The 22,347-nt window shown below is 39.3% G+C and overlaps 1 long non-coding RNA gene across 1 annotated transcript; it reads right to left on the reverse strand.

Moving 5' to 3' along the window:
- Window positions 1-1,451: 1,451 nt before the first annotated feature.
- LOC128081699 (uncharacterized) lies at window positions 1,452-20,362 on the reverse strand. The gene is made up of 3 exons (XR_008207379.1): window positions 20,296-20,362; window positions 13,834-13,936; window positions 1,452-2,412 (listed from the first exon to the last, which is right to left on the reverse strand). It is a non-coding gene; the product is annotated as an uncharacterized LOC128081699 (long non-coding RNA).
- Between the last annotated feature and the right edge of the window lie 1,985 nt (window positions 20,363-22,347).

Below are 22,347 nucleotides of genomic sequence, written 5' to 3' on the forward strand. Positions count from 1 at the left end.
TACAATTTCAAAAAAAAAAAAAAAAAAAAAGAACCACCACACTGTGTGTTACATGTATTTAACAGCTAACTCGTGCTCACATCCTTATTAAGATTGACAGACGTTATACAGAGTATATGCAGGTTATAGTGAATATTTTATTAACCTGACTTCTAAGCTTATGCTACATTCCCATTTCTGAGCCAGAAATGAAACTATGACTAAGACCTTTATTAATTTGCAAATAAATAAAAAGAACTGTTCTGTACAGATTTTGGTCCTGTACAAGATCAGCAGGAGTAAGTTGCTATTATACTCCACCAAGATTTCCACTGCTTTTATAGTGCCTGTATACCTTCCTTACTTCCATTGCGAGTCAAATAATATCCAAGAGCTCAAGAGAAATCGTAAGACATTCTCATGGATCTCCTTTATTTCTGTTTCTGGAAGATGACTTAAGTCTTACTAGGCAAGCAGAATACATAGTTATCAGTTAGAACTAAAGCATCGGGGTATCAAAATACGTAGAAAGCAATTACCACCTGGTTTTTCTTAATTTACAGGGTTTCACCTAGAACATAACCAAAACATAGAAGTGATGTGAGCTAAACACTGTTAATTTAAAAAACAAAGATTTGAGAAGTTTCAAAGATCTTCTGCAGCTTTAATATAATCCATTTTCAACACTGATTATATGCTTGAGAAAATCTGACATTTCCACATGTCTTCAGTCAGTTCGTTTACTTCCAATCTCCTGCTGCTCTCTGATGTTAGAAAAGGTCAAACTTAAAAAATTCCTTAAAATTTATTTAAACAATAAGAGTCAGCAAACTGGCCACAAACCACCACATAATTGCTCTTATTACAGCAGTTTAATCCAATTCAATGAGAAAAAGTTTTGGTTAGCTGTCTGCTATCAAACACATTCAGACAGTTTCAACTCTAATCTAATTGACAGAACATTAAGCTGTCTGGTTCCTGATAGAAAAGCTACCGTACTCAAAAAACTTGTACCTGATTTTATTTAAATATTTTTGAACTGTCTAAAACATTGTCAAACATCTTCCAGCAGGAAAGAGCGCACAAGCATACTAATGCATTGACTTGTTTACAAGCTGTCAGAAAAATCTGTGATTTTAAATATTAAACATTAAGTACCATCCAAAACTTAAGGTAGTCTAGAAATCTCTCAGAATGGAAAGTAAACCCTGAAGCTGAAGTTCCTGCAGCGTTTGCTCTGTGTGTAGTTACCATTGGTGTTACACCTTTTGCAGATATTCATAACACACCAAAGAATAATCTGATAATATGTATCAAGTTAGAAAAAGTTTCTTCACCAGAGAACTTCCACAGAACAAGGGCTTCATTAAAAAAAACTGTTACTGATCCAGCTTTCCCCACACTGCAGAGAACAGACTATTCCAACCCTGCCCTATTATGACCCAAGTACTCTGAGTTACAGATTCCTTATTTCTTGTTTATGTACTTTGTGTGCCTACTCAGTGGCAACTAGATTGATGCATGTTTACCCCAAGAGCAAACTCCTATATTAGATCTGACTATGATAAACTATAACTCAAATCCACTGACCATAGTTAGTGTAATCCCTAGAGAAGGGGCTTTAATAATTTTCTAAAATTTCCACAGCAGCAATATTTTCGTGAATTCCAACCCAGAAATATACCCAGACTCAACTGTATGAATAAACCTGTATTCATCTCTTGAAAATCCCAAAGATATCTGCAGAAAATACTCCAGTTTGGCTGTTTGGTGGGTGCACTGTCTGTTTTGAAACACTGAGACAGAATGTAGGACAGAGGAAATACAGGCAACAACTTCCAAGTACACATATCAGAACCCAACATGAAATGTTGAATTCTGCAAGCATGAGAGGGCTTTGCTCAAAAAGTACAGTTACAAGCCAGGTGATGGTTTGGTGATATTTCAGAAGTCATAGGAAAAGATAAATAACTAATCCATCGCTGAAGGCAGCGTAATCATGGCCTTCTGCAGATACCATCACAGCAGGTAACGTGCACTCGAAACCACTCCAAGGCTGTTCAGTACAAGCCAAAACATGAGGAAACGGATAGGAAGCGAATTAAAAGTACAATCCTAAATTTAAACACTAATGTACACATTTAGATTTCCTCTGCAGTCAGAAGAAAAATTCATGGCCAAGCAGCTTTAGATCTGTAAGGGGCTGAATTGCTTTCTGGAACATCTCTTTAATCTTCAAGAAAAATCTTGAGAGGCTCATAGCTGAAGCATCAACCACAGTGAGGTGCATTCACAATTTCTATGGTGTAGCATCCCAACTGGCCCACCAAGCTTTCCTTTCTCAATTAACATCAGTGTACAGTCTCCCGTGAAGAAGCTGCATGTATTTGCAGGCACGCACAGTCTCCAGATGTTATCACAGATGTGGACAGCCTGAGAATAGAAGTAGTCAGTGCTACAGCTAAATAAGTGCACAATAATCAACAAAAATCGCTGAGAGACAGTGAGAAAGAATCCCAAGCAATAGATGCATTCAAGGATTTCATCCATTCAACAGAAGCTTCATGCCAGGAATAGCAGCAGGGGTGAAGGGGCTGTTTTGTGAGCCATTAACAGCTTGATAACTGTCTTTTGAAATCCAATATACAACACAAACGAGCAGAGCTTCCACCAGTCCACGATGATTATGCTTTTTCTACTAACCATGAAGAATTTTACACTAAGTTCTAAAGCATTTATACAAGTACATAAAAGGGGAATCTATTCACGAACACACCAGCTTAATTTCTGTGCATACAATCTAGAGCCATAGTTACTCCTACCAATTCAGGCTGGAAGTGCCTGTTTTTTGCATTTTGTAACATTTTAAGACACTAAACAAGCTTGTATTTTTAGCTTGTCGTTTGAGGTAGTGGAACAACATCTGTAGTTTATTCCATGTTTCAATTTTCAAACTTCAGTACAGGCCTCAAAACATGAAAACATTTTCTAAACTTTTTTTTTATTTTAAAGAATCATGCACCCTGCCTTACTTTCTCTGAAGTATAATAATGCCCTTTCTATGAGAGAAAACAACTGGACTTCTCTCTTGTGACTCAACTAAAGCACATGTAAATCCCCAGAGAAAAGGTCCTGGCACTGCACAGGCATCACAGTGTTGAAATGAAATGATGGCACCAAGCAAATTTAAATAAGTTTTCAATTAGTTGCTATCGGAATTATTAATTTGGAACAACATTTCCAGCATTGTAAAAGGGAGCTCTCTCCATCTGAGTAACTGCCTTCTCTACTAAAAAAATCTCAGCCATTTATAAATAATGTTTACTACAGCCTTTGCAATACAATGCCTATAAATAGCATCTTCCTTGTCAAAAATCTATCAAAATACACAACCAAAACATTATTAATTGTTCCCACGTCACCAGATTAAAATGCAGACACACAGAAAGAAATTGAATCCCTGCTATAGATGGGCAAGGAATCTCAAACCTCTGACCTAGCAGGCAAATGTCTAAACCACAGGAAAAAAAAAACCTATGGCCCGTTAAACAGAATGACCGCTCCCTTCTGAATAAGGAAACTTGTATGCAGATGTAAAGGAAACTACCAACTGTGCATGCCTGTTCTGTTGCAAGAAAGGCTTTACTGCCCCAAAAAGGAGCATTATCAGTAATGCTGCCTTCAGAATCCATCATCACCACGAGCTGCTGTGGGGCATGACAGAAACTTCAGACCTGCTGTGGTACTACAGCCGTGCACCACATACACACATACTGCTTTATGCTGACGAGCAAGATTCTCAACCTTCTCTCTCCTAGCAGATGCCTTATACACACAGGGCAAAAATAGCACATGTTGTATAATTCACTTCAGCTCCTACATCCCCGTCCCCAGGCCCCACCAACTATAAGCAAGCCAGATCACTGCTGCTTTCCTGTGCAGAAATGTTTTTGGAAGTTGCCATTATACCACAGATCAGGGTTCCCAATTGAAAGAAGAAACTGTGGGAGAAAATGGCAATAAACAGAGCTTGCCCTATGTATTTTCTGAATCAAAGATCAGTACCACACAATTAAATACTGCCAAATTAACTTGTGTAGCAACTGCTAATTGTTTTTTACGTACTTTGAAAACAAATAATTAGTAACAGATAGCAATTAGCACCTCAGGACTTCCCAGCCATTTTTTGTGTCACTGTTTGGCTTTCACACAAAAACACCAAAGCTTAGGAGTGACACTAATAAACAAAGCCTGATACGACTGACTTTTATTGCAAAATTTATATAGACAACAACACTGAGAAGCAACGGAGAACACTTGAGTAATAAAGAACTGCTTTTTGTCCTCAGGAAGCACAGTGTTTAACTTTGCTAATTTATCCCATTCATACTCAAATTTGAAGAAATATTTTGCAATATTAAATGCTCATCTTATGTTGATTCTCTACATTTCCAAGCTCCAAGTGTCATGCTACATTCAGACCCACGGCACAGGCGGGGGTGACCCTGCCATGCCTTATTCTCCCCCTATAAATTCAGTGTGGCATTCAATTCCCTCACAGAAGTCTGTGTGCCCTCTAAATAAAGAGCAGGGAATTTAATACAGCTGCTTGGCTTTTCTTGTTAACATACTATACACAGCTACTATCGATGATTCATTCCCATTGAAGCATTCTACTCATAATATTGCTCTTCATATTGTCATTTCTGCACATCTATTCACTACCAGGGCAAATAGTGCTAAGATAAATAGCAGACAAGTACCAACATACTGTGTTGGAAACGGCTGTAACAGGACATCAAGCAGTGACTTTCTTAGAGTTCAGACATTGCTACAGAAATCCACCCACTGCCCCCAACATCTGACTCAGCCTTCCGTAGGCAGATGAGTTCTCAAGTAAAGAAGTAGTTCATGTATCAGACAATTTATCACAGCTCACTACTACCAGAAAAAGCTGCCATAACCCCACTCATGCAAATATAATTTTTAACTTTTTTTGAATTTTTAATTTTTGTATCCATAAAGCATTACAAAATATAATCAAGGGATGTCATAAGATTTGCAAAGATATGACATTTATAGATGGACAATAATCCACATCCTTCACATCTTTTGTAGTATATCTTGAACAAAGAAAGCCTTATTTAATCTTAATACTGATTTTAATATGAACATAAGTACTATTACCCCCAAATAACTATAAAAATACACAAAGCTAAGCAGAAACCTTGCTACTTCAGGCCAATTTTGTTCAAACTTTAATCAGAAGAATGAACAGTGCAAAAAAAAAAAAAATAATAACAAAAACACCAGGGGATTAAATGAGACAGAAGTGCCCTGAATTTAGAAGGTTTTCCCAACATTCAGTCCCACCACATTTGAACTTGCTTCAGTTTTATCAGCCTGCATGAACAGAACCTACTGTATAACATGTAGCAGCCAGAGCTATAACCAGTAGTCCCATCTTAATAAAAAAAATGAAAAAGATTTTATGGTCATGTGTTAAACTACAGACTGAAATAGTTCTGCTAGGAAGAGTCATTCTAGGACAGCTTAAAACATGGTAAGATTTGTGACCAGTATTTTTGGTTGCTAGTAGATCATGTAGGTGTTAACATCATTAGGATCTTTGCTTCAGGGTTTTGTTTGTTGCCCTTCAAAGACATAGTGATCCACTGTATCTTCAACAATAATCTTTCAACATTAACTCCTTACTGAAAACGGCATCACATTTAAGAGATTACCATAAAAGGACATTTTTTCAGTCCCTATGCATTACTGAGAAACCACACCACTATTTGCAGCATCCTGCAGGAAGATAATAGCTCATTAAAAACAAAACAATAAAGCTGGAGAGCAACCTTATGTACCAGTTCCAAAAGTCATCACAGAGACACACGAGGTCACTTTATAGCCTTATGTCACAGCATTAATCTTTCCATGACACATACAGACTAAAGCAGCTGGGAAAACCTGCAGGCACCACAGCGTCTCCAGTTGCATTACAAGGCCACCAACAGAGTCAATTAATCAGCATGTGCAAAAGTGTGTTCCCTGTAAGTTGTTCTTCTCTATCTACTACCTTATTTGTTCCCTTAACTGCAGGACACTCACATTTGAAGTGTAGCACTGGTGTGTTGGCTTCCAAACAATTTGGAAAGGTGAAGGACAGTAGCGTAAAGGGAGAAACAGCATAATGCAGATTCACAGCTGCAGCTCACTTCCCTTTGAGAAATGGGCCTGAATGCTCTCCTTCTCATGACATTGCAGAGTGCCCCTCACTCATGCACTAACCTCTCTGCCATCTATGCAGACTGCAATCTACAGGAGTTTTTTTCCTTATCTTTTTTTTTTTTTCTCCTCTCTAGCTAGATATGCTAGAAAGATGAAGATACAGCTTTCACTTCAAAGATCCTATGGCCAGTTATTTCTGTTTTCTAGGAGAACTGCAAGGACCACAACGTGATTCTATAATGCTGAGAATCTCTACCAATTTTTAAGAATATATCCAGTGTGGAGGCTGAGGCTATAGTGCTTACCACTGTGTAAGGGGAGGGAGAGTACAAACTCAGCTCCCTTCTCTTGCATGGAAATTAGAGGACTGATTAGAGGATCTGCTTCTGATCCCTTCCACTGATTTTACACAGACAGGTGGCTCAGCTGCATATTTGAATGGCCATATCAGACATCATCTTTACTCACTGCTGATGTAAATCCCTCCAACTGTCTTCTGAAGAACTCAGGATGCTAGTCTGCTAAGACACATGACATGCCATAAAATAAACAGCATTATAACCCTTCAGCTCATTGGAGAGTTGCAGATAGCTCATATAAACCCTTTATTAGAGAGAGTTCAGCTCAAAAGGGAAAAGTCTCAGCTTTAATTTCATGTGAGATTTCCTTCTAAACACTGAAATGTTATAAGACACAATATAAACCCATCAACAGAGTGCAATTAAAGAACTTGAGGCTCATCCCAGTAGGCATAGGTCACAGAGCATTTTTATAGTTAATAGTTTATACTATGTCTTATAAAAGCCAAGAATAAGATAACTGCAATACACTATGCATTCACTGGAATTCCTTATCCTACAAACAAAGCTGCAACAAAGCACATTTCACACACAATAGGTTTACTTCAGCAAGCTACACCTGCAGTGCTCTTCAACCAAAAGAGCTTTGTTTCAATTGCCCATATGGAACTGGGGACTTTGTTTCCTTTTGCTGTGTGTATGATGCAGAGTAGATAAAAACTGATGGATCCTAACTCCAGACACTTTGGACTTAAGTGGACACTCAGGTGCCTATGAGACATAATACACTGCAGAAACTGGATTAGAAGCATAGATAAGTCAAATACATGTGCAGGAAATAAGAATGGCACTGAATGAAGTTTTTGTTTCGCTGTGCTGCTTTTTTTCGGGATCTTTCTGGCAAGAGCCGAATGCCATTAATGGTCAACATTCAAATAACAGAAAAAAAAGTTTTCAATATAAGCACTTCTTTAGTGGTCATAAAACACCAAATAATCAAAGAGAACATCTATGCTCACATCTATAGGGAAGCCACAGCAGTCATTCCCTAAAACAGTTTAAGAAGTCATCGCTCAAAGAAGGGAAGGCACAGAGGGACTGGATTTGCAAAAGCCACCTACCCATCCAAATCCAGAGAAGAACGAGGTTCGCCAAGGCCCAGACTACTATTTTGGGTCCTTAAAAAGATTTTAACACAAATTTCAAGGAAATGAGTGTTATACCTGACCTTAATTCCATTTCCTGCCACAAGCAAAATGCAAACATCAGCAGTAGAAAGTGTTTATTTTTATATGGCTGACCCTATTTCAATGACTTCCACCACAAAAATGATGGGTTCTGTTTCCCCAGTAGCTGTTGTCCCAGAAGAAGCTACCACCTTTCAAAGATGACCAGACTACCAATAATTTGCTACAAGAATTTAAGTGTTTAAAACAAACAAAAGCTCCAATGGTTGCTATTAAAATGTCAGAACTCTATGGTAAATGCTGAAACTATTGACATTTTAAATGTCAACTATTTTATACTTGCAACCCTATAGAGAAGCCCTTTATCATTTAAATGGTACCTGTTCATTTTTTTTTTTTTTTTTTAAAAAAAAACTTTGTATCTGTGGAATTATTTTAATTTTCATCAGCTCTTGCAAGGCAGCATTATGTCCAATTTAACTCCAGCACATATAACCAAACCTAGATTCCTTTATATGACTTCCCCTTCCATGGCAGCCAGGCAGCATCAAGGCAAAATCTATCACATACCTTTCCTGTGTTATTTCTTACCTTCCCCCTGTCTAGAAAACATCCCTACAGTGCAGAATGACAATTAAGCATGGCTGCTGCCTGCCAGCCTCACCAATACCACCACAGTAGGGCAGGGGTATTTCTAAATGGATTCATTCCAAAAATCAACCTCTGTTTCCCTTCAGTTAATTTCAAAGGGATGAACAGTGCAATATTGATTTGGGAAATACTACATAAGTTAATACAGTTTCTACGGCCAAGAAGCGCTCTGCACAAGCTGCTTTCCTTGCATGTGTTGCATGTAATGGATGTCCACAGGCTTCAAGATGACTGATCAAGCTACCCATATATTAGCCAAAATTAAAGGTATTTGCTTATCCAGAAATAAAAACAAACAAAACCTACTTTCATATGCAAAGGAATTTAGCTAGAGAAAAATAAAGGAAAGCATGTCTTCATCAAAGCATCCTCAGAAGGGTTCATCAGCTCATGAGTCACAAAGAAGGCTCAGTAACATGTATTGCAGGAGTTCAGAAGCGCCCTTATCACAGATGTGTGGTCCCACAAACCCCTCAGTAACAGGTAACTTCATTAACTCTTCCCATGTTCCCAACATGGCTGCATAGGCAAGATTTCCAGAAGACTAGTGCCCATTTAGACTCCATTATAAGAGGGCAAATCTTCAAGTTGTATTAAACACAACTGAATGCCAATTCCAAATCTTTGTTGATACGCATATATAAAATTAAGTACTTTGCCTCCCTGCCAGGTCTTGTCTGTTATAACACTTTAGACCATAATGTTCAGAGGCTCTTGTTAAACATTTTACACATTTGTAGCTCTGCACAGCACAATGGAACCAAGATTTATTAGGCCTCTAGCTATAAGGCACAGAAAACTAAGAAATATTCTAAATAAATTCCCTTTTCCCCACTCAAGTGGCTGTTTTACTTCACTTACTGACAACTGAGCCCCAGGAGAGACATAAGACAAAGGAGAACACACAAAAATATTTGCCTTACTCTTTCAAAGCAGTTACCAACATCCCACTGTTTTCATAATCTTTCCTATGTCAAAGGCCACTTATGTTTAACTAATTAAAAATAAAGCCAAGAAAGAACAAACCAGCAGAGCAAAAAAGAAAAAAAGAGAAAAACAGAATAGATTCAGGAAGTATGAGCAAAATGGAGTAAATGTGAAAAAGGGCTAACATGACTCAACCTCACAACTCCCAGGTGACCTAGGGAGACATTTTTAGATATGTGTCAATGAAATCACATTTAACAAGTATTACCCTTGATATTTTTCACTCATCATTTTACACTTTTACCTGGAATTTTCCATAGCTGCTACACTCCACTGTTCAGTCAGTAATCATCAGCAACATAAAACAAGTATTTGCATTGTTTCAGTAGTAAAATTTATCCCTACTGAAACTAAATGATTACCCAATTTATTGCTTTTCTAGTGTCATTTCACTAAGTCCAAACATGAACTTGAAATAAATATTTTAAACCTTAAAAAGTTGAAGTCTGAGAGATGTTTAAAGAACTACCAAATCCTTAGTCAGATCATGATCAATACTAGATAATCTATCACTGCCAATTGAAATAACCAGTACCACATATGAAAAAGGAGCAAAGGAAGTAAGAGATGCATTAATTTCACTTTAAAGCAAACCGATTCAAGATACCTCAGCAGTCAGATCAGTGGCAACAACCACAAGAAACCTCACATAAGCTGTTACAGAATTTGTTTCTTCATGCTAATTTCTATAGCCTACCAGTTTCTTTTTGCTGTAGGAAGATTTGTATCATGTATCCAACTCAAGCAGCATCTCTGAGCATACTGCATTTCAGATGAACAGTTAACTCTAAACCAAACAAACTTCCACACCTTACTGCACTAAGTTCCACAACAAGCTCAGCAAACTGCAGCTTGTAGCTTAGCTCTCTTGCTATCACTGCAGCCAAAATAAGGACAACCCTACTCAGTACCTTAGAACAAATGAAAAAACAAACACTAAGTGTCTCCTCCAGTACGCAGTATGGAATCTAGGCCATGTTCCAGGGTTTGCAATTTCTGTAAAGCAGGCTTGCAGGTAATTGTCTCATGCATCTTCCACAGACTGCAACCCTCCAAAAATCTGTGTTCAACTCTGATCACATTAGTAATATAGCTTCAAGGGTTTTCCCAGAAAACTATCCTCAAAGGAAAATTAAGGCAGTGGTGAAATAGAAGCATGGGAACATGCAGCTTGGTAGCATTTTGTAAGCTGGTTTACTAAACTATTCAAAGTTACCACATCAACAGAACAGGAATTTATGGTAAAAGATCAGTTCAAACTGACAAAAGATGCTTCTGTGATATTTCTGATCATTCTAGTCACTCTGCACGTATCTTTAAAGCAGCACAACACAGACCAACTACTTAAACTTCTGTCCTAACACAGCTCATTTTTGATACCACAAAACTTTGTTTGAAATGAGCTCATCAGGAATTGTTCCTCCAAATGAAGGTTGATTCTGAGTTTAACTATTAAAAAAGCAGTTTCTGTATGCATTGTTTGTTTTTTAAATTGATACCATTGAAAACATCAGTAGTTAATATTAAAAGATACCATCACAAAAGTTAGCTAAGTAGAAAGCACACTGAGGGTTCAAGGCCTACCAGCCTGTCCCAACCAGAGTGCAATGTGGGGACACCAAGTGGAACTGTGTCCAATCTAACACTTGGAGAAGATGCTTTCCTCAAAAGCAGTTCCTTCAGGAACTTGGTGGTTCTACACACGGTTACACTCCATTCTCTCTGCAGCTTTTTATTTCATTAAAATCAACTCACCATTACCTTTCTTGAAAAGTGTGAAGTTTGGGAGTGACTCTTGATTACCACCAAAAGGTGAGAATGAAGTAGAGAGGTGGGTTGATTTGTGTCTATCTATATATGTATTTTTCTTTAATAAAGAGCAGTTTTTGAATAGAAGGAATCACATTTTTAGTATATTTTTTTTCCTGCTGAGGCAGAAAATGCATGAATCTAGCAAAACTGGTCAGTAGTATATAATACAGCAGGGAACAAGATTTGATGACTTCAAGTATTCTCTAAAGACTATTAAAATATAAAGAAAAAGCTCGTATGGGAGGCAGTTCAGTTTATGATTTGTAAAGGTGAACTTCAAAGATCTGAACTCAACTTCAGCTTGAACTTTTGGCTGCTTATCTAAACAACCAAAAATCTCAGGAGAGCAGGCATTTTCATGAAATAAAATCTCACAAGTTGGGGCAGGGGTGGGAGAAGAGAAGAAATAGAAGAAAAAACTACTTTTACAATGTCAGAGCTACAGATCTCTAAGCTTGGATGCAGCCTAGAAGAGAAGCTGGACACCAGAACAAAATACAGTTTAAAAGGATAATGACAGAACATTTTAAGACTTTTGAGATCTGTTTTGATGAGCCTTGGCCAGAAAACAAGAATTCTAACAACCAGTAAGTGTTTTGTTCTGCATCCAAACAAAAAATTACAACTTTCAAATTGAATTTTCTAAGAGAGCAGAATTAAAGAAATCAAAACTGACTCAGCAACCACAGCCCAGCAGTTGGTCACTCATTTTACAAACTCTCTTCTCCTTGTTCCAGATGTAGAAAAGCAGAAGTTTGTACTCATGTACACAGTAAAAATCCTAATGCTGAGAATTTTGGAGTCACACATTGAAAACCTTTGTCTCCCTTTAATCTTTGGAAAGGGTGCCCCAAAATCATTTCTGGTTTATTTCTGCCTATCTGTATCATTCACGTGTAACACAAGCTCTCACAGAAATTCAAAAGACTCCCACCTACAACAGGATAATACTTCTGGTCTACTTTTACCTTGCTTATTTCTTTACTTCAAAGGCCTGCATGTTTGAAGGATGATAAATTTTCTGATACAGGTGGTAGAAAACTGCACTGCTATTTGGGGGTAAAGTTCTTTCTTAAATATTAGAAGTACATCAGAAACTTTTTTTTTTTTTTTTTTTTTTTTTTGGTTATTCAGTCTGTAGCTGCTGTTCTTCCTGATTTAAGTTTGGTTGGAAATGCCACATCTTGCCTTGCTAGAGTTTCTTCTCTAGAAGAAAGCCTCTCCAGGCTTTATTTAGGGGAAGAACAGAAGTCTAAACATAGATCTTCAAGATATACAGCACAACTCCAGCACAAAAGGGAAAGGGCCAGAAAACCCCAGCCTAGTATTTGTTATGGGGTTTCCTTCACTAGTCTGGTTAGCCCAACCACTCATACACATGTCGATAATGTGTTCTGCAGTTAGTGAAACAGCACACCTCTGCAACCAAAGTCTGTTTCATCTCCTAATCACTTCCAAACATTTCTTTCAGATTCTTCTTGCCACTCTTTTTTTCAAGTCCCTAGTTGAATGGCTGAAAATACTTGGCCTTTAAGTTTCCTTGGTAAATAAGAGCATGTACTTTTGTGAGGCACGTGCGTGAAAAGCCAGCGCTTACTTCAGATTTGGAATATTTAGCAGCAAAAAAGACTTGGATTATAAAACAAACGGGACAGAGGAGTAACTACACACAAAGCTTGTAAAGGTAAGGTTTTAGTTAGGAGGAGACTGGGAGCCTAGGTTACATACACACTGGGGAAAACACAGCTTTTGGAGGAATAAGCTGAAGATTACATAATAAAGTGCCAAAGCTTTGAAGTCTTAGTAACAGTCAGTACTTTCTAATAAATTAATCCTTATGTGAGGCAGGACGCAACAACACGCTTGGCCAACACACCGTCATTCTTGAAAACAAGGTCAAGAACAGAACAGAATACCTCCTGTCCTTCTAGGTAAACGCAGCACATCGTCTGCAAATCGCACTACAGGCACAGCAAAGGTCTGCTGATGAACTCTCAACAAAATGGGTGAGTGTAGCTGCCCATTATCACAAACTTAGTACTCTTGCTACTCATATCAAAGGACAAATGCTTACACTGGAACGGAAAACAATAATATGTTGTGTTTGGCACAGCTCTGACATTCTCTTTTCTTAATGATAAACATTTAAACTTTCTAAAAGCAAGAAAGGACATTATTTTGTAGCATCTTGTACTTCTGTCCACCATTAGAAGATTTTTCTTGCTAAGTAAAGCCATTACAAGGGTCTTCTCTACAAAGGGTAGTATTGGCAGTATTGTCATACAAGTTTCTAGATCCAGACCAAAAACAACACTTAATAAAAAAAAATTAGAGCTGAGACTATCAACAACACAAATTCCCTATATAATTTTCTCAGAGTAATAAATTAAATGCTTCAAAGCAAAGTCAGACATATTAGCAGAAGACCAAGAGCCAGCCACAACAATATACCAGAAAACCTCAGAGACACCAGTTTTAGAAAATCCACAATTCTGTAATAAGTAGCATAGCCAACAACGTGGTGATTTCACATAAGTAAAATAAAACAGATTACCTCAGCAGGGCTCATAACTGCAAGCAGCAAACATTTCAACAAAGAATACATTAAATGCATGCCATCATTAACACCTGCTTTCCCCAGTCTCAGTTGTAGATATTTTTCCACAAATTCACTTTTCACTTACCTTGATGACTTCATTTCAGGAAGTCCCATTTCTATCAGGTCATTGGCTTGAAGAGTCTGAAATTTTATCTTGGAGTAATTTCACCGTGGTCTCAGCAATAAAGCTAAAAGAAACATTTTAAAAGTTATTTAGAAGTCTCATTTTCAGGGCAAAATACCTTATATAAAAAAAAAACAAAAAACAATTTAAAGTACAACACTCCCAAGGAATCGCAACTAAATAAAAATACACACAACTCTGCCATCTTAACTTTTGACCATCATTCTATACAATGTTAATTCATAGTCTTTTAATTCATAGTCTTCTTACATGATTTCAAGAGCATGGGGTAAAAGTGGTACCAGCCTGCTAGGAGTGCTAAATAGCCACAATATCCCATCTTTCTGAGTTTTCATATTCCATCTTCAAACATATGGACTTAAACAAGTCCAGGAGGCAGCACACCAGAAACTCACATTAATTTACCAAAGACTATAACATTTGCTACCAATTACAACTTACAAGAAGTGGGTTAAAAAAACCTACATAAGCCCATGAGCAAGGCTGAATAGTTGACAGCATGCTTATCATTAAATATTTGAGTTGGAAAGAACCCTTAAAGGTCACCTAGTTCAATTCTCCTGCAATGAATAGGAACATCTGCAGCTCAGTCAGGTTCTCAAGGTCCTGTCCAGCCTGACACTGAATGTCTCCAGGCAAAGGACATCCACCAGACCTCTGGGCAGCCTGCTGCAGTGCCTCACCTATAAAAAAAATTCTTCCTTACACCCGGTGTAAGTCTCCCTTCTCTAGTTTGAAACCATTTTGCCTTGTTCCACCCTAGCAGATCCTACTAAATAGTTTGTCCCCTTCTTTCTTACAGCTCCCTCTTAGATATTGAAAGGACACTATCAAACATCTCAGAGCCTTCTCTTCTCCAGGCTGAACAGCCCCAACACTTTCAGCCCACCCTTGTAGGGCTTTCTGAGCTGCAAGAACACATTGCTGGCTCATGTTCAACTTACCATTCATCACTACCCCCACATCAGCACAGCTGTGCTCTGCTTCCATCCCCCAGCTTATACTGATAGCAGAAGTTTGCCACAGCCCAGGTGCAAGAAACTGCACTTGAATTTATTGAACCTCATGATGTTCACCTGAGCCTACTGCTCCAGCCTGTCTAGCATCCCTTGGGTGTGTTGATCACACCACACAGCTTGGTGTCATCTGCAAACTGCTGGGGATGCACTTAAACCCACTGGTGAAGACATTAAAGAGCACAGGTCCCTGCACTGACCCCTGAGGAACACCACTCATCTCTGATCTCTATCCAGACATCGAGCCATTGACCACCACTCTCTGGGTACAATCTTGCAGCCAGATCCTCATCCATTGAGCAGTCTACCCATCAAACCCATATGATATTTCCAGAGAAGGATGTTTTTCCTCACACCAGTACCACCAGCAAAAAGAGTAGCTCAGATGCCAATACATTGGCAATGAAGGCCATTACACAATTTTACATACACATTAAATGTTTTGAAAAGTGCTTCAGTAAATACACAGCATTGCCAGAAGGTGCATTAGGCACTGCACAAAACTACGAAGGCTACTACTCTTACAAAGAAGTGCTGAGGATTATATAAATCCAAACAGGATAAAGATTCTATTTCCTTTTAATTCCAAACAAAGGGAAGAACAGCAGATTAGGTCATTTCTTAAGTATAGATATCTCCAAGCAAAGGGAGTAATCAGCTACAAAGGACTCCCACTTATGCTGTGTTCTGAGAAAAGATTATTAAAAAGGAACGTAACATTACCATGACATTTGCCAACCAATATGCTGATTTGCAGAGTAGAACACTATCATAAAATTCAGATTATGTAACTTCTATAATCATTCTCAAACCCATTGTCACATGAGTTCACCAGAAAATACTTGTTTTCTATGAACTTTTGTAAATATACATCTAGAGCTAAGAAATATATCAGTGCCATTTTGACACTGTGTGCATCCACTAAGAGACTGGGCTTAGGACAAAACCATCAGGGAGATTTGATCCTGCCAAAAGTTTACTTGGCCAAGAGAGTTGTTTTAGTCATCTTTGCTCATTAACAAGATCAGACCAAAGCCTTTTCCTCTCTTTCTCATTCTCCAAAATCAACAAGAGGATAAATTCCTACTTCAATTCCTACAGATTTCATAATCCAGAAGAGAAGCATCTTGGTTCCTGCCTTTTGGAGAAACTTCAAAAGGATGAGGACTGCACAAACAGTCCTGCAATACTGGGCCAGAGCCATTGGTAAACAACAGTAGTTGAAATCCAAGCATAACTGACCAGTTTGTTATCCCAGTTCCCAAATCCCAATTCCTCATCCCTTGAAGCTAACATAAGCCATCTGTTATTTGATAATTAGAAAGAAACAAAGGGCTTTTTCAACAGGTAGAAGTGGGTTTAGAAAAAAAAAAAAGAGTGGTTTGGTTTCTATCAAAAAATAAAAGTCTCTTGGCTCATTGCAACACAAAATTTGTGAAGTAGTCATAAAAATGCAAGAGAAGTTTAACACAGACACAGAATTCTCCAGCTAAATTTGCTGAGCGATTATGCCAGGGCTGGTTTATAACCAAACATATTAGTAGATCCTTGCCATTGAATACATTTTGGAGACTGGGTTTCAGAAACAAGCCAGCTCCACTTTTATGCATCCCCAAAGATCTGCGGCTCTATTTCTGGATAAGATATCTGCACCCTACATTTTGCTTCAGAGCTCAAGCTCTCCCCTCAGGCCCTCCCATGGACTTGGCTGCCCCACTAGCAGGCCCACTGTCTTTTCCTCAGCACTTACAGAAAGCACTCAGACACAGAAGCGCTGCATCAGCAGCCTCACCAGAGCTACTGAGGTACAACTCAAAGTTGCACCCAGAGCATCTGAAGTTTTACCTTCTAAAGCAAGAAAAAGATGGGATGGCCAGGTAGTATTCCAGTCACATTGACTCACTTTTCTTCCTTCTTTGAGATCAAAGGGGAAAAAAAACACACTGTGACCTGTAGCTGAAATGTATCTACCATATTTTAAACCACACTGAACACTTTTTTGTCTCTCCAGAGCAGTCCCCTTGGGACTGTACTTTGAGAAGGAGACAGTGAGAATTCAGTAGCTTGAGGGGCCATAATTAGACTGAAGCTCTTGTAAGTGGTTACCATAGTTAATTTTAAATAAAAAATGTTCCTCAAGAATATGCCTTCCCTCTCTCCCCACTGTTCTAGCACACCTGTACATCACAGGAAGGGCTGGCCAGCACAGCCCCCCTAACTCTTAACAGCGTGACTTGCTAACATTCTTAATTCCTGGAGCGCTGTCTTGATGGCATGTCAGCCCATGCAGCCAGTCCAAGGTAAGAGGTGATGAGATGGAAAGGTTCACTGTAATCTCAGACTTGATAGACAAGTCACCATCCAGAAACACAGATCTGCCACAGCCTCTAAAACAAAATAGAGTGCTTGAGACTGTATCTTTGGACATCACTTATAGCTCAGTTCTTAAATTCTGAGTATTCTAATAGATCTTTGCATAGCTAATGCCTGGGCCTGCCTTCTCACCAGCCACAAAGAGCAGGAAGGCAGTGGATGGTAGAGGGGAATGTGGAATGCAAAACACAGGTCCTAGTAGCCAATGCTTCTTAAGCATGCTTACCTAACCAGAGCACAAGTGACTTGAGGTCAGTGACTGCCACCCATTCAAATGTCTGAAATTAAAGTGACTGAAAGCAAACCTGTACCAGATGCCACTAATCAGTCTGCAGGAAAATTGAGCTGCAGGTATCACCTCTCCACTGTCTTCAAAGCCTACAGGCCTGCCTTGGGTTTCAGCTGTAACAGCAACTCTGTAACATCCAGGGTTGAGGACAAGGTGGTGAACTGCCACTTAGTATGGCGAGTCACCAGAAACAGCAGGTCCAATTGCCTCATTTGGTAAGCTTCTTCACCAGTTTCAGTGAATGCAAATACTGTTTTCCCCCTACTAATCAGACTTCTGGAATGGTTTCATGCTAGAAAACACTATTAATATCATTATTCAAAAAAATATTTACTATTTGTGAGCCATAATCAGGTCAATAAAACACTCCAATATGCAGAAAATTGGGAAGTTACCTATTATGTCTTTGCATGCAAGCAGTTGGAATTGTGACCTTTATACTTGCTGTTCGCTCCACATCTAGTGTCAAAATATGCTTCATGCCATAACATGAGCCTTGGCCTCAAAGAACAAGCACTATGCATGAGAAATTAAGGCTACATTGATTGTCACACAGGTGCCTTCTAGTATGGTTGCACTGTAGGCAAACCTGTTAGGAAAGCCTGCAGCCACCAGAGCCATACCTACATACAGGGTATGTGAACAGAACACAGCACAGGGCTCAGAAACCACTGCTTAACATCTGCTCATGGATTATTCCTTTTAGTAGTGTTGCAATGAAGCTATAGCCAAACTCAGTTAAACAAAATAAATCTTGGCTTGCTGAGCTCACCAAGAGAGGCTTCTACTCTGACAACTTGATCTGCCCTCTATGAAAAAGTCTTGCTTTTGCTTGTCTTAATACAAAACACCAAATCTAAAGAGTAAGGACCAGAATCATCCTAGTCTGCTGCAGTCATGCAACTCCATTCAAGATGTGGCTTATCGCTTTTACCAATCTTTATATTTTGAAGCTTTCTGCTTGCTGGAAAGTTTAATACACTAAGTGTAATTAAGCTGTTCTGGACTCCCTCAGAATTTACATTCTTACTTGTGACTGTGTATCAGCAATAGAAGAAAAAAATAAATCCCCATAGCTCTCTGAAGTATGATAGAATGAGAACGTGAGTTACGGCAGATATGTGACATAGCTCCTCCTTTTCTTATAGGCCATGCAGCATGATAAAAGCTTGAATCCGCCTGTGAAGTAGATGCCTCCTGCTTTTTGTATAGACTTCCAGCTGAATAGTTTGTCACAGCAGTTACTCTTCTTTTAATCATGTGTACAAGGGACAAAAAGCCAAGACAATGCAGTTTGCTCATCATTGGAAGAGCAACTGAAGCATATTTGATGTTGTAGCATTGTTACCAAAAACAGACCCTGCACTTCTGAAAAAAATGCATGTTTAGAAAGGAAACCTGGTTTACTTTCAGTGCAGAGTGCCAGATGCAATATTTCCACAAATCAAGCACAGCCTCTCGCTCAGTTTTTTTTGTTTTGTTTTGTTTTTTAAACATACTGTACTACATTATTAACAAGGTGGAGTAAAGAGACATCTACTACCTATATATTCATTGGGTTAAGCAAGCATTGTACTCCATCCCCTTTTTGGCTACTTTCCTTGGCCACCTGCACTTGAACATTGTATGGGGGTCTTACAGGACTCTCAGTGACTGTTCGGGAGTGCCCTCCTTACTCATTTTGCACAGTCCTTACTGCTTTTCAAGCTGAAGCATTAGGTCAGGCAGCACTGCCAAGAGCCAGATACATCTCATAAGTTGTTGCTAGGATCTCAGTCAAGTCAGTATTACCACTTTCATTGTTCATTTTCTTCTTCTTAATCTGATACAGACCATAAACTCTCCTCTACAGACCCAGCCGTTGCCAGCCTAGCAAAAAAAAAAAAAAAAAAAAAAAAAAACCAGCTGCTTTAAAGCTAAATAATGGAACTCTTGTCACCTATAAATATTAACCAGAACAGAAATACTAGTCAGGGTGAAGAGTTATTAAAGATAAAGGGCAACTTTGTTATGAGATCAAGCAGCAATAAAACAAGAACAAATCTAGGCTTGAAATCAGAAAGCTTCAGAAGAGTTCTTGAACTAGACTTCATATCTCAATAAGTTAAAAAAAAAAAAAAAAGTAGGTATTTGCAAGGGAGAACACATCCTATTCTTCCACATTCACAAAAGAGATTGCATTAGTTCAATCCTATTATCAGTTGTGGTTTATTTGCTCTTGGCCAGGCCACTATGATGCTCTAATCTAAATGTGTAAATCACTTATTTTAAACATCCACTGTTTTAAGATCTGGGATTGTTCCCTTGCTAAATAACAGCCATTCACCTAAGGTTTCAGAAGTTACAACTCTGGTCATTTCAGTACCTGAGCTCAGAAGTCTTTCATGTGAAACATGAATACTTCTATGAGGATGAGAAATGATGTATTTTGCAAATAATAAAAATACAGAAAAGCACAGGTTATTAGCAAAAACGTACACATGCACTGGATGCAAAGCCTCATTTCATGATGTCCTTCAGACTTCAGTGATTGCACTGGATTTTAATCTACCAGCACTGCTCCTGTAACTCCCCACTATTCTTTGTGGTAGAAAGCTCTTAGCAGCAGTGTAACACAGTGGAAAGCACAGCAGTGCAGCAGAACAACAAGGTCCTAGGCTGCAGAAAGCGAGGATTAGCTCAAACACAGCACCTGTGTGTACAGAAATAAAAGAGACTACTTACCTACAGAAGGCCCAAGCACACAAGAGGGTCTCCAACAAGATACATTTGCCTTCACTGCCAACCCTTAAACGAGGCCTGGGAAGAGGTGGATCCTGGCTCCACCCCTTCTGCTCACTCAGGTACACTGCTTGCACCTGAGCTCCCCTGGGTTGTCCCTGTCCTCCTACCAGGTGCTCAATCACTGCTTCAAGCTGTGACTTTGCATTTCCACTTCAGGCCACCAAGAGGAACCAAGCTTTATCTTACCTTCTTCTTCAGTAATCACACTGGCATTGAAGTTAGTATAACAGCATTATTACCCTAGATAGATAATAGTACTATTAACTGAACGTCAGAGATGGGCTAAGCCCGAACAGATGTTGGTGTGGTACTCTAGGAAGTATTTTGATATTTCAGGAAGAGGATGAAGCAAGTATACTCTGAGAATGGATTCTTTTCTGCATCATGTACTTCACCTTTTTCTTGTTTATCATAACACATTCCTCCTTTCTTCTCTCACATTTGCTTCTTCTATTTGCCACAGAGCTCTATTAGCCTTATAAAAGTTACTCATGTTTTAATAACTTCTTTACACGTTCTACCCTCCCTAAGCTGAAAAAATCTTACAATATCACAATGAGACTGCCAAATGAGCTGTAACTATCATTCACAGCTGGAGACAAACTTTGCTACACATAAAATGACAGGTTATGAAACAGCAGAGGCAAGATCCTCCATGAGAATTGAATTGAATCTAATTGATCCACCCGTGGACATCATTAAAGATGCTTCATCACCTGCAGCACTAAGTCTCCAGAATGACGTCTGTGGTGCCTTCCATCTCACAGGTCTGTCACGGTCTGTTTTGTTTAGGTAGCCACGTTACTGCATGGTTTCATTGCTGGCAGCAGCTGCAAAATCTGACTGTCCAGAATCTCTGAAGACCCCAGAATTTCATCCAAACCAAGAGTTGGGAAGAATTGGGAAACTTTGAACAGTCACTCCTTAACACACACCTATCAGGAGGCAACTCAGTGAGTGCTCAGATAAAAGTAAAGTTTGTTTAGTGCTGCCTCCTGCTCCGTCAAAAGCCTGGCTAATTCAGGAACACCTGACTTCAATCTCCATTTCTCAGGGCGGCCAGGAGCACGCTCAATAAATGCAAGACAGTAGTTTGTAAATCCAAAGTTCACTGCAAACTTGCAGTTAACATGAAATCTTCTTTCCCCTAATTGGAAAAAAAAAAACCAACAACCAAACTCCTCCCTGCCCACCTTGCACAACCGTTACTGAATTCTAATCAGTGTAGGCATGCAGTGTAACTGAAATCATTCCCACCTGGTGCAGCCTCCGTACCTCAGCAGCTGGGCTGAAAGATGGGACATCCTGGGAGAAGGAAGGGTTGAGTTTGCCTACTCCCTTTTTTTTTAATCTTTTGTGCTTTGATTGAATACCTTTTTCTCCCTCACATCAGCAGCTTCATCCTCACTTAGCTTTGTTGACCATACAGGCTGTCAGTAATGTTTTCTTCCAGAATCAGAGTTACTATCAGCTCAAAGGTACAGATTTTGTCTCCCAGCCAGCTCAGATTACGGTCCTTATACTAAATATATCATAAACATGTATTTTGTGAGCGTTGTAACTGCTCTCGCTGCCGATAGCTCACAGCATCGTGTGGGGATGCCTTCCTCAGCGCTGCCCTTCTGCTCCCCGATAAAAAGGCGGGAAAGCAGCAGCACGGCCAAGCGCGAGCCAGCAGCGGGTTTTCAGGCCTCAGCGCCGCCACGTGGCGAGGGGCGGGAACTGCAGCGCCGGCCCGCGAGCGCCGCCGCTAAGTTGCATCATTGCAGCTGCAAACAAAAATGCGTTCGTTCCCAAGGCTCCTGTGAGCTCCAGCACCTCGCAGAAATTCACACATGTCACGGCTTGGTAACAGTGCAGCGAGTCTGGAGTCTCTGTATGAGTCTTTGCCACAAGCTTTCTCCATGACGCCAGTATACAGAGCAACCAAGATCAAAGCTGGCTAATTCCTTAGGCACAATGGTGAGATCCATCTCATGGACAGCTTTGGTA

This window comes from Tympanuchus pallidicinctus, unplaced genomic scaffold (assembly GCF_026119805.1).
Source record: "Tympanuchus pallidicinctus isolate F22 unplaced genomic scaffold, pur_lepc_1.0 scaffold22, whole genome shotgun sequence".
Classification (NCBI taxonomy): Eukaryota; Metazoa; Chordata; class Aves; order Galliformes; family Phasianidae; genus Tympanuchus; species Tympanuchus pallidicinctus.